The sequence below is a fragment of the Jaculus jaculus genome, chromosome 3 (assembly GCF_020740685.1).
Source record: "Jaculus jaculus isolate mJacJac1 chromosome 3, mJacJac1.mat.Y.cur, whole genome shotgun sequence".
In the NCBI taxonomy this organism is placed as follows: domain Eukaryota; kingdom Metazoa; phylum Chordata; class Mammalia; order Rodentia; family Dipodidae; genus Jaculus; species Jaculus jaculus.
In genome coordinates, this window is record NC_059104.1 from 56,046,445 (window position 1) to 56,059,341 (window position 12,897).

The following is a 12,897-nucleotide window of genomic DNA, read 5'->3' on the forward strand; positions in this document are numbered from 1 at the left end:
ATTTTTAGGTTTTTGATGAGCCTCTGTGGTATCAATACTACTTTATACACCCACCAATAGTGAATAAATGTCCTTTTTCAAAGTTCTTATCAGCATTTTTGACACCTGATTTTTCTGGTGATAGTCATTGTGGTCAAAGTTATATAACTCTCAATGTAGTTTTAGTTTAAATTTCCCTGATGGCTAAGAATTTTGAATATCTTAAGGTGTTTAATACTGTTATGGTTTGAATCAGACATATGCAATAAACTTTTATGTTTTGAATAATTGGTTCCCAGCTAGTGTCAGTTTTGGAGTTGTAACCTTACTGAAGGACACGTAGGTGGCCTTAGGGAGTTTCTATGTAGATACTCTTGACAGAACTGAGGTCATTTTCTTGCTTCTATTTCCACCTGCTATGGCAGAGGTGAGGTCCAGCTTCTACTTATGCCATACTTTTTCCTTCTATCATGAAACTTCTCCTTCAGACTGTAAGCCAAATAAATCCTTTCCACCTATCAGCTGCTGTTTGTTGAATATTTTATCCCTGGAACATGAAGATACCTACAACAATGGTCATTTGTAATCCCTTATCAGTTCTCTGTCAAATTTCTGACTGAGTTGAACTATATTTTATTGCTTATTTTTGAGTTCTTTGTATGTTCAAGCTATTAAACCTCAGATGTATAACTGATATTTTTTCTCCTATTCTTTAGGTTATCTATTGATTATCTATTGATGGTTAACTTTGGTGTACAATAGTTTTTCAGTTTAGTGAGCTTCAAATGGTTGAATATTTGTCTGATTCCCTGAGCTACTTGAGTCTTATTCAGAAAGTCTTACCGCATTCCTATACTTTTGAGTATGTTCCCATTTTTTCTTCTAGTTGTTTCAGTTTCTTAAATTGAGGTACTTGGTCCATTTGCAGTTGAATCTGGTATATAGTAAGACAGAAAGGTTTAGATTAATTATCATGTATGTGGTTATTCAGTTTCTACATGTGCCATTTGCTTAAAATACTAAATTATTTGCAGTGTGTTGTGCGTTTTTGGCCTCTTCATCAATGATCAGGTAGCTTTAGCCAGTTGGAATTAGACCTGGATCATCTATGTATTAACTTCTATTGATCTATGTGTCTGTTGTCAGTACCATGCTACTTTTATTGCTATGATTTTCTAGTATAACTATAAATCAAATATGATGATAGCAACATCAGTTTTTGTTGTTGCTAAGGACATTTTCAGCTCTCTGATAACTTTAGTCCTTCCATATGAATTTTAATATTATTTTTCTACTTCTGTGATGCATGGTGCTCGAATTTTGACTAGCATGAAAGATCACTTTATATTCTCATGTCTTCCCCAACAATATTTTAATTGTAAATGTTCTTCACTTCCTTGATTAGGGATATTATGAGGGTTTTAGTCATTATTGTCAAGCATGAAAATTTGGTGATATCTAGACACTTTAGCTATTTAGTGACAATTAAGTGTAAAGAAGACACTTAATGTTAAATTTTAAGTTACATGATTATAAGTTACATGTTTAAGCTACATGATTCATGTTTCTTGTAAATGAATGTTAGATGATATTTTCATTGTTATTCATCTTTTGACTTCCTTAAAAATTTAAATCTTTATTCATTTATTTTCATTTTCAATATTAGATGTTATAAATAACATTTTATCCTCCTTACCTTGTATTCCCAAATATTAAAGTGCTCCGTTTATTCATCTATGTTGAGTATATGACTTATTGGGTCTTGTAAACCATTTGAAGTATTCATACACAATATGATATTTAACCAAAGGCATTGTTGTATTATATTTTTATATATTTATTTACAAGCAGAGAGAGATAAAGAGAGGCAGAGACACCAGGGCACCAGGCTTTCCACCCACTACAAAGAGAATCCAGACGCATGTACTATTTTGTGGGTCTGGCTTTACATTGGTCCTGGGGGATCAAGCTCATGTAGTTAGACTTTGCAAGTAAGCACCTTAGCCACTGAGCAATCTCTCTAGCCCATATTACATATTTTTTTTTAAATCACAATTTAAAATGCATTTAAGTAAACATTCTACAGTCTTCTTTAAGTCATGGATATTAGTCTAAGTCATTAGAAGTAACTATTCAGTGGCATGTGTCAGAAAGACTGGAAATTATAGATCTCATTCCTTTTTATGGAGATTTCTGTAGCTTCCCATTGACAACAATACATTTTTATGACTCCATAATCTCTATATGGTTCACCCATTAACAAGAATACATGACGGAGACCATCCTGTGTTTGTAATAACACAATGGAACATAAAACCTCAAAGATGCATTGACAAGAAAACATGGTTTTACTTCATTGTGCTTCCCATTCCAAGAGCACAGCTGAGCATTGAGTCTCATTTGGTCTATAATGCCATCAATGAATGAAACTGAGAACAAAGGAAGTACACAGCTGCCACAGCCTGTAAGAATTCTTACCAGGAAGACATTCAGCATCTTTAGCTATCAGGAGAATGCAAAGTACAATGATTTGAGATTTCATCTCACACCTGTCAGAATGGCGATCATCAAAAAATCAAATAGCAACTAATATTGCCAAGGGTGTCGGGAGATAGGAGCCTTCATTCCATGCTGGTGGGAATTCAAACTCATACAGCCACAGTGGAAATCAGTATACAGACTTTTCACAAGGGTAAAAATAGATATAACATGTGGTCCATCTATACCACTCCTGGGTATATTTCTTATAGATGCTACTCATTACCACAAAGATTCTTGCTCAGCCATGTTTGTTATAGCTCTATTCACAGTAGTTGGGAATTAGAATCATCCCAGATGACTGTCAACGTGTGTGTGTGTGTGTGTGTGTGTGTGTGTGTGTGTGTGTTTGTATACAATGAATTATATTCATGAGTAAGGAGAATGAAAAATCCATAAATTAAATTTGCAGGAAAATTAATGGAATTAGAAACAATAATTCTAAGCAGGGTCACACAGGCTCGGATAGGCAAACACTATCTGTTAGTTCTCATATGTGGTTCCTAGATAAGCAAAGCTTGAATTGTTGGTAAGCATAAGGAGTTTTGGCATAGAACTGTAATAAGGTTACAGGAAAGCAGAAGTATGGAAGGATAAAAATGGGGACAGTTGTCAGGCAAGTAGAAGGATAGTATTTAGGGGGTGAACTGGTCTTAGGGGAGATAAGGGATAGGGAAGAGTAGAGGAAAACTATACAAAACTAGTTACTGTATAAAGCATTACCACATAAAGCTTCTTCCTGGATAGTAAACTAGATTATATAACATATATATATATATATATATATATATATATATATATATATATATGTATATGTATATATTACTCGAGACAGAAAAAAGCAACAAGAAAAAAAAAAAAACAGAGAGTATGTAGAGGTGTATCAGAGCCCCTTTCCACTGTAAATGAACTCAAGACACATGTGATACATTGTGCATTAGGCTTTACATTGGTACTGGGAAAGTGAACTCAGCTGTCAAGCTTTGCAAATAAGCACTTTTGACTGCTGAGGTGGGGAAAGGGGGTACTATCCCTTGGGCAGAATTGCCCTATACACGGTGGAGAAAGTTTAATTCTAAAATCATAGGATGTGACTGGCAAATCTCAGTGACAGAACTGGGTTATTCCCAAAGTGAACTGTTGGACAGGGAGACCTATGAGGTCCCCCAAATCAATGCAGGCCATTGCAAAAGCATTTAGTTAACCACTAGAGCTGAATGGCAAAACCCTGTTGTTGAAGATATCAGAGGTCATGGGCACAAGGCATAAAGAGATCACTCTGGAATTTAGAAGGAGTCAAGAACACTGATAACTATCCCTCAAAGTGCTGAAAACTCTCTAAGCACTACTCCGAGAATAATGGGATTCAACAGAGTAAAGGAGCAGGAGATACTGAAAGCTACAAAGTCAACCAGCTGGGAAAGATCTTATATACCTGTGACATTATGGAACATAACTTACATAGATAATTAACTCATACCTGAAACTAAAACTCATGTCATAATCCTATGGATAGGAACAGCATAGTCCCTAGAGGGAAGCTTTCACTCTTAAATAATTATGCTTAGCCCCTTTAATGCATGTTTCTCTCACTATTGGTTGATGACTCTCCTGTTTTTACATGTGGCTATGGGAGAACCAAGACCCATCAATATGGGAAGAAAAGATATCTCAATGCCTATCACTGGATAAGTCATCTCTGTCACATATACCAGGAGACGTTATAGAGGAAGTGACAATTTTAACATGAGTGTTGTTCCTACAACCTGGAAACCTGTTCCAGGAAGATAGCAGTAGACAATGAGGACATTCAAAACTCACCAATGAAGACATTCAGAGATTTCAGAGAGCTGAACACTAAAGGAGACTTATATCAAGACTCATAACATTGCTGAAAAAGGTGATAAAGATTATACAACACCAGGGTGGAAGTAGTCTCCCAAGGCATTACCCTCAGCCCCAAAAGAGATGGACTGATAAATTTATAACCCCATGATGAATACCAATAACCCCTTTGATGGGGGCCCTCAGTGGAATGAGGGCATGGGATAAGACATATAAGTGTATAAGTCAATGGGAAATAACAACATGTGATTCTTTCATACAGTAAACTTCATAGATTTTTTTTTAAAGAATAAACTGGGTATGCTGGCACACACCTTTAATCCCAGTACTCAAGAGGCAGAGTGAGGAGGATCATGGTGAGGTCAAGACTAGGCTGAGATTACATAGTGAATTCCAGTTCAGCCTGGGCTAGAGTGAGAGTCTATCTCAAAAATTTCCACCCCCCCAAAAAAAGAATAAAAATAACAGAACCCAGGAACTTACATTTTAATTAATATATGAGTTGATCATTTAGTTTCAGTTTTCACTATTCTAAGTTGTATCCATTTCTTTCATTTGTGCTTCTTGGCATATTCCTTCTACATAACTGTCTTCATGAGATGATGGCTTCTGCCTAACCTTGCCTCACCTCAAGGGGAAGGGAAGGCAAGACCCATAAGGTTCAGGGTTATTATTATTATTATTATTATTAGTTATTATTATTATTATTTTGTTTGGGGAGGTTGGTGATTCTAGTAGTCTTCCAGTGTGGAGGAGCGAAATAGGGAATCTGCTGATTCCCACACTCTTGGATAGCCCAGCAGTACCTCAATCTCCTCAAGCAGCTGTTCTAGCCACAGTCCCAGTAGGAGGTCCCTTCTGTGCTAACTGCAGGCCAAGTGGACCCAATCAGGCAGGCTAGGTACTCTTCCCTAGGCTTTCCTGCAATAAAGCAGAGATCCACAGGCATGAACACAATCCCAGTCACCATTCCCACCCAATCTCACTGATCCCTGTGTGGGATCGCTGCTCCTGCCCAGCCTTGCTAACCCCCATAAAGGATCGCTATTCCTGCCCAGCTTTGCTGGGCACAGTGTACATGATCACTGTCAAAGTCACCATTCCTGCCCAGGCTTGCTGACCCATGCACAGGATTGCCACCCCAGTCACCATTCCCACCCACCCCTTCTGAGCCCCACCACCATCCCACTCACCACCGCCCCCTCCCACTCCAAACAGGGACCCAGGATAATGCCTCAGCCTTGCCTTTCGAAATCTGTGAGGGATCGCCATCCTACTCACCACTGCCCCACTATCACTGGCCAGCAGGCTAGCATCCTACACCCTGGGCTTTCTGAAACATTGTGATGGCCACACCACCACGAAAAAAAGAATAACATGAAAAATCAGATGCAAGTAAATCCAGCTAGGTTGCCCCATCCCAGAATGGATGCCTCTAATCAAAACATGGAAGAGACAATAGGATCAGAATGCCAAAATGAAGAAACAAACTGTAACCCTGGCCAAGCAAATAGCAGAATTTGCAGAAATTCAACAAAGGACTGATAATTGTATGAATGGTATGCTCACTAGATTAGAATTACTAGAAAAGAATCAGGAAGGGTCTGTAAGACAATTGAAAGATCTGAAGGAAATCGGGGGCGGGGGAAGACCTCAATAACCATCTGACTATGGCTAAGCTCAATGACGACATTAAAAAATACAAGGATCAAGGATGAACTCCAAGAAGCATTAAGAAAATCACATAATGATGTGAAAGAGAATTCAACAGAGAGTTGAAAACTGTATATAAAATGTAGTAGAAAATACAAACCACATTCAACAAGCCCAATACTCTATAGAAGCTCTCAAGAATAGTCAGCCATGTGGAGGATAGAAACTCAGAAATGGAAGAAATAAAAAACAGAATAATCAGTTCATGAGTCTAACTGTTTCAACAAGTTCAAAAATTTCTATTAGCAAAACAAGAGAGAACTGTGGGAGACTCTAAAGCATCCCAACATTCAGATCATGAGAATACCAAAAGGGGAAGAAATATAGACCCAAGGCATGGAAAACTTATTCAACAAAATTATTGAAAAAAATGTTCCCACTCTCTCAACTAAACTCCCATCAAGTTACAAGAAGCTAGCAGAACTCCAAGTAGACTGGACCAAAACAGAAATTACACAAGACCTATTATTATCAATCAATGTAGACTGGAAAAAAAGACAGCATCTTCAACAAATGGTACTGGAAAAACTGTATAACCATATGCAGAAAAATGAAACCCGATCCACACATTTCACCATGAACAAAAACCATGCCCAAATGGATCTTAGCCTTTGTAATTTTTGTGCCTTCTTGAAGTTTGGTTATTGTGATCTGCTTCTCATAGGCACTTTGGTTATTGGAATCTTCTGTGTGGAGCATTCCCTGAAGTACCCTCTGTAGGTTTGATTTTGTGTTCATATAGTTGTAAAGCTAAGTTTTATCATGGAAAGATTCTTCTTTCACCATCTCTTATGAGGGATACTTTGGCTGAGTAGAGTAGTTAGGATTGGAAGCCATAGGTTCTTAGAGTTTGTAGTGTTCCATTCCACACCCTTCTAGCTTTTAGGATTTCCATTGAGAACAAAGACCTCAATATAAGACTGGAAACTCTGCTACTACTGGAAGAAAAATTAGGATGAACTTTCCATAATATATGATTGGGAAAAAACGTCCTGAACAAAACCCCAGCATCTCAGGAAATAAAACAATCGCTCAACCATTGATATATCAGGAAGATGTAAAGCTTTTTCACTAACAAACAATAAGCAGAGCCAATAGATTTCCCACAGAATGGGAGAAAATCTTTGCCAGATACACACTGGACAGAGAACTAATTTCTAGAATCTATAAAGAACTGAAAATTATAAACAATAAAAAGTCATTTTGTGAGCCCCCTCACAAAATGCACTTAGAGAAATGCAATGGGAGTTCTCAGAGGAAGAAATACAATCATCCCTAATCATCAGGGAAATTCAAATTAAAAAAAAAAAAAAAAAAACTATGACATTCTACCTTACCCCAGTGAGGACTGCAAATATTAAAAATTGTAATGACAACTAATGCTATAAAGGTTGTGGAGAAATAGGAATCCTCATTCACTGTTGGTGGAAATATAGGCTAGTACAACCACTATGGAAAGCAATATGGAGATTCCTAAAAAGGATAACTATAGAGGTCCCAACAGACCCAGTTATTCCCTTACTGGGCATGTAACCTAAAAGCTCCAAACCTCAGATCAGAGATATTTATTCAATCATGTTTATAGCTTCTCAGTTCACAATAGCTAAGAGCTGGAATCAACACAGATGTCCATCCTTAGACAAATGCATTAAAAATGTTGTATATAGGGCTGGAGAGATGGCTTAGCAGTTAAGCGCTTGCCTGTGAAGCCTAAGGACCCCAGTTCAAGGCTCGGTTCCCCAGGTCCCACGTTAGCCAGATGCACAAGGGGCCTCATGCATCTGGAGTTCGTTTGCAGAGGCTGGAAGCCCTGGCACACCCATTCTCTCTCTTTCCGTCTATCTGTCTTTCTGTCTGTGTCTGTCACTCTCAAATAAATAAATTTTAAAAAAATGTTGTATATCTACATGACAGAATTCTATGTGGCAGTAAGGAAAAATGACACAATGAAATTTGAAGAAAAATGGTCAAACTTAGAACAGATCATTTTCAGTGAACTCACCCAATCACAGAAAGATAATCATCTCATGATCTCACTTACCTGTGTCTCCTAACCTGAATTGGCCCATGGTACTGACATACCTAATAAACATCTCAAGCACTGGACAATGGCAAAACTTGATCAGGTGCTTAGAGAATACCTGATTTACAGGGGCCTGGAAAGTGTATGATAAAGACTATCCTCAATCTTCTCCCGTTTCCCTCTCTTTCTCTCTCTCTCTCTCTCTCTCTCTCTCTCTCTCTCTCTCTCTCTCTCTTCTCTCTTTCTCTATTGTATTACCTATATATATTTTTTTTTCCTTCTCCTCCCTTAGCACTGAACTGTAACTTCCAGTACCAGCATGTGGGTAACATCCACAATGAGCTGTTGATCAGAGAGACCTACAAGGTTTCCCAAAAGAAGATGGAATTCTGTCAGAGTACCACCAAAGATTAATGGTAAGACCCTATTGCTGTTGTTATGGAAGATGGAGCGAACTGGCTGGAAACTGAAAGATAATCAATCCCCAGACGGTTAGCTTGCCAGGTGTTAAATGAGTGACTGGAGGAAAATAATCAACATCTGTCTAAGCAACTCGGGGTCTAAGCTACCCAGAAGAAATCAGTCTTTCATGATGCTCACACAAGTGCAATAGTGGCACACAGTCATGGTGGGTTACCAACTGCTCTTGATTTAGCTAACAGATATGCTCAGTGGAAGAGAACCCATATCTGCAATGGGTAAACAAGTCAAAACAATATCCAAAAACAAGCCTGCTCTCCAATATTAAGCTCCCAACAATAGTGGGCTGCAAGAGGGTTTACACATATTAAATTCTCTCTAAAATAATAATGGGTATCCATGTATCTTGCACTGAACTCACTCTCCACAGGAAAATTTGCTTCTGTTTTTCAGATGGATGCAGAAGCTGAGAATAGAATCTGCCCATTGCACCCCACCAAGGCACCAGCTGAAGTCACAGCTTTAGTGGAGTAATGAAAAAGATCTGCTTTCTTGGGGAACCTGGTATCAGCATAATGGTGAAGGAGATAGACACGGAGAACACTCACCTCCTACCAAATCAGATATCCAGAGACACAGTCTCCCAAGACATCATCACTGAAATAGGCCTAAAAGGAACCCAACATTGCTTAGGGAAATTCATGGAAGAGGGTGTGGAAAGATTGTTTGAGCCATAAGTTGGGTCATTATGCACAGAGACATTGCCTCTCCCCCATAACTGATGGCCGCCCCCACAATCTAACACCCACAATCTTCATGGATGGAAGACAGAGAGAAAGCTAATGATGGTACCATCATGGCTGTATATACACTAAATACATACAAATAAAAAAAAAAAATTAGGGCTGGAGAGATGGCTTAGCGGTTAAGCACTTGCCTGTGAAGTCTAACGACCCTGGTTCAAGGCTCAACTCCCCAGGACCCACGTTATCCAGATGCACAAGGGGCACACGCATCTGGAATTCGTTTACAGTGGCTGGAGGCTCTGGCACGCCCATTCTCTCTCCTTCTCTCTATCTGTCTCTTTCTCTGACTGTCACTCTCACATAAATAAATAAAAAATAATTTTAAAAATTACATTCTTCATGAAAGAATGAGCACAAAACCAGGCATCATATATAAACCTGAGAGAATACGTTGAGGAGTGCATCCATAGTGAACTCAGCAAAGCTACATCTAGTTTTCTTGCCATATTTCTCCTCTTTTGAAAATATGTCCTTGCAGCTTCTTAGCCACTGCTCATGGGAATTGATCATCTGTGAGTGAGGCAGTACAGCTTAAGTCTATCCTTAAGTTGGAGTTAAATTCCTCATCTCTGGAATCTAAGGGAAGCTAAATAACTCAACAAGATTTGTAAAAAAAAAAAAAAAAAAAAATCAAACTGAGTTGATGATTAATCAAAGGTATTTTCAGCATCTGCCTGCTCAGGAAGGTGGAAAGTCTTAGGAAGGAAGAAACGAGATGGTATAGTAGCTAGTAAAATTCAATGTAGGAAAAATCCTGGGGAATAAGTAATGTCAGAAAATGTACACTGCTTATTTTGGCATAATTAGTGAGGGGTTGATATAATGTAAGTTGACTTTAATAAATCGGTTGACAGCGGGTCTTAAACATCTTACTATGATATTAATTGGAATTGGCTTGGCTATGAGCACTGGCACAGGTTCTGACACTGACTAACAGACCATAAACACAAACTAATGACAAGCGGCAAAGCATTGAGAAGTGCGTACTGTTTACATCTCAGGGAAATTAACATCTTTATGAGCACAATGAAAAAGATCATTTTAACTATGTGAAATTTAATCATTTCTTTCTAAATAAATAATGAAAATGAATTATTTCATATAACTCTTATATAATCTGTTTATTGATCTTTTGTGTATGTTTAAGAAGTTAAAAATGAAAATTTTTCACATTCAGGTTTGTTTTTCCTCAGTAAATTTCTATAGCTGTAAACTCTTCTGCAAGAAACATCCTTGTGGCATTTATGGTTTAGAAAATATTTTCTTTTAGTGGCTTTTGTGATGAGAATCAAAGTGTCAGCACCTTTGAAGAAGTCTTTTCAAACTATCTGTTTTCTATACCTGGGGTTGTTTTTCTTAACTTACTTTTACATTTGAATTGCAATTTTTGCTGTATTTTTACAATGTTTTTCTATACAGAAAGTATATGTCTGAGTTTATTGACCGTTTGTTCAGGCCACAGTCATCTGAGGAATGTAAACTTCAGATTATCTCTGCAATAATAATGATCTACATACCTGGCAAAGCTATTTCTTGAATAAATCCCCAACTTATTGTATTTAGTTAATAAATTTATAAATAGTGCTTGTCTTTTGCCAATAGTACCCCAAAGGTTCAACATGATTCCCTATATAGGTAAAATTTACAATTATATTGGTAATTCAAAGTATCCCACTTCTCAATACATACTCAAAGAATGTGATATTATCTCACTAAGACAAAGGCCAGTGCAATGTTTACTGGGCAGCTATTTACAGTAGTAAAGACAGGGAATCAAGCAGGATGTCCACAGACACAAAGAGCTTGTGTGAATACACAATATGATCTTATTTAACCAAAAAAGTAGAATGAGATCCTGTCATTTATAGCAACATAGTTCCAATGAGATTGAGAGTAAATTACATTAAGTAATGAAAGGCTGGCAAAAATGACAAATATCAAATATTTACTTTCATATCTGGCTGTTAAAAATATACTTAATGTAGAATAATGATCACTAGAGTTTAAGGAATTGAGGAGGTGAATGGATGAATAGAGGCTGTATATGAGTGGTAGATGATGAATACATGTTTGAAAATGTTACAATGAATCCCATTAATATGCTCAATTACAATATAAGGGTCAAAAGTAAGATTGCCAAATCATATTGACATTAAATAACACTCATAATAATTAATAACCTTAATAATACTCTTAAATTTATTATTATCTGAGCCATTTATATTCTCTAATTTTCCCCAAATCTAGAGTTTTATTAGTTATAAAAATTGCAGATCAATTTTTCAAATCATGTTTAAGAAAATATAACCAAATTAAACTTTGCTAAAAATTTAATAAATAAACCATCAAATCCTAATTATACAATTCATATTTATATATTTACTAATATTTAGGAAGAAATTAGTCTCCATTTTTCCAATCTATTGTTTTAAAATTTTGCTATATGTAAAGAAAAGTCATATACATTATACAGAGCTTCAGAAATCAATGCCTGATACAAACATAATCATCCAGAAGCAGAGAACAATGAAAAGAGAAATTGGCCTTGGTATCTTTGACCTCACAGTGCCTAAAAATACCATCATAAGACCCTCATAGTAGGAGAAAAAGACAATGACATCAAAATAAAACAGATACTATCAGAGATAGAGAGGGAATATGATGGAGAGCAGAGTTGTGAAGGGGAAAATGTGGAAGGGGAGGGAAATATCATGGTTTATTGTCTATAAGTATAGAATTTGTCAATATATTTTTTTAAAATATTGCATGCACACACCCACACTGACACATATACACAATACCAGATATATCCAGCTACACTTTATTAATGAATTTCAGATATGGTTAGTAAAAACATAATTTTCCAAAGTGCAATAAATGATCTCCTTTAAGGTCACTTCACCGTCCCAGGTAAGGGAAGTTTTATTCATAAATATAACTTGAACAATGAATGTCTGCTGTTTTCCCAGAAGATGAAGGCTTTATCTCTACAGAAAATATTTTTTTCTTGTCATAGAATCTTGTTTTCATTTTTATTTATTTATTTGAGAGCAACAGACAGAGAAAGAGGCAGAAAGAGAGAGAGAGAGAGAGAGAGAGAGAGAGAGAGAGAGAGAGAGAGAGAGACAGAAGGAGAATGGGAATGCCAGGGCCTCCAGCTACTGCAAAGGAACCCCAGATGCATGCGCCCCTTTGTGCATCTGGCTAATGTGGGTCCTGGGGAATCAAGCCTCGAACCCAGGTCCTCAGGCTTCACAAGCAAGCGTTTCACCGCTAAGCCAACTCTCCAGCCCATTGTCATAGAATCTTTAAAAGACAAGGTTAATGAAAGGATATTAGATCAATGGAGACACAACCTTCAATAAGAGGATATTAAAATTCTTTCTTTCTCTCTCTCTCTCTCTCTCTCTCTCTCTCTCTGTGTGTGTGTGTGTGTGTGTGTGTGTGTGTGTGTGTGTGTGTGGTGTTTGCCTCCGCAGAGCCCTGTAAAAGGAGAGGAGCAGCTGTCCCTGTCATCTGTGACTAACATCAAGTACTACCAAAGACCCTAAGGTAAAGTCTGATATTGAGCCT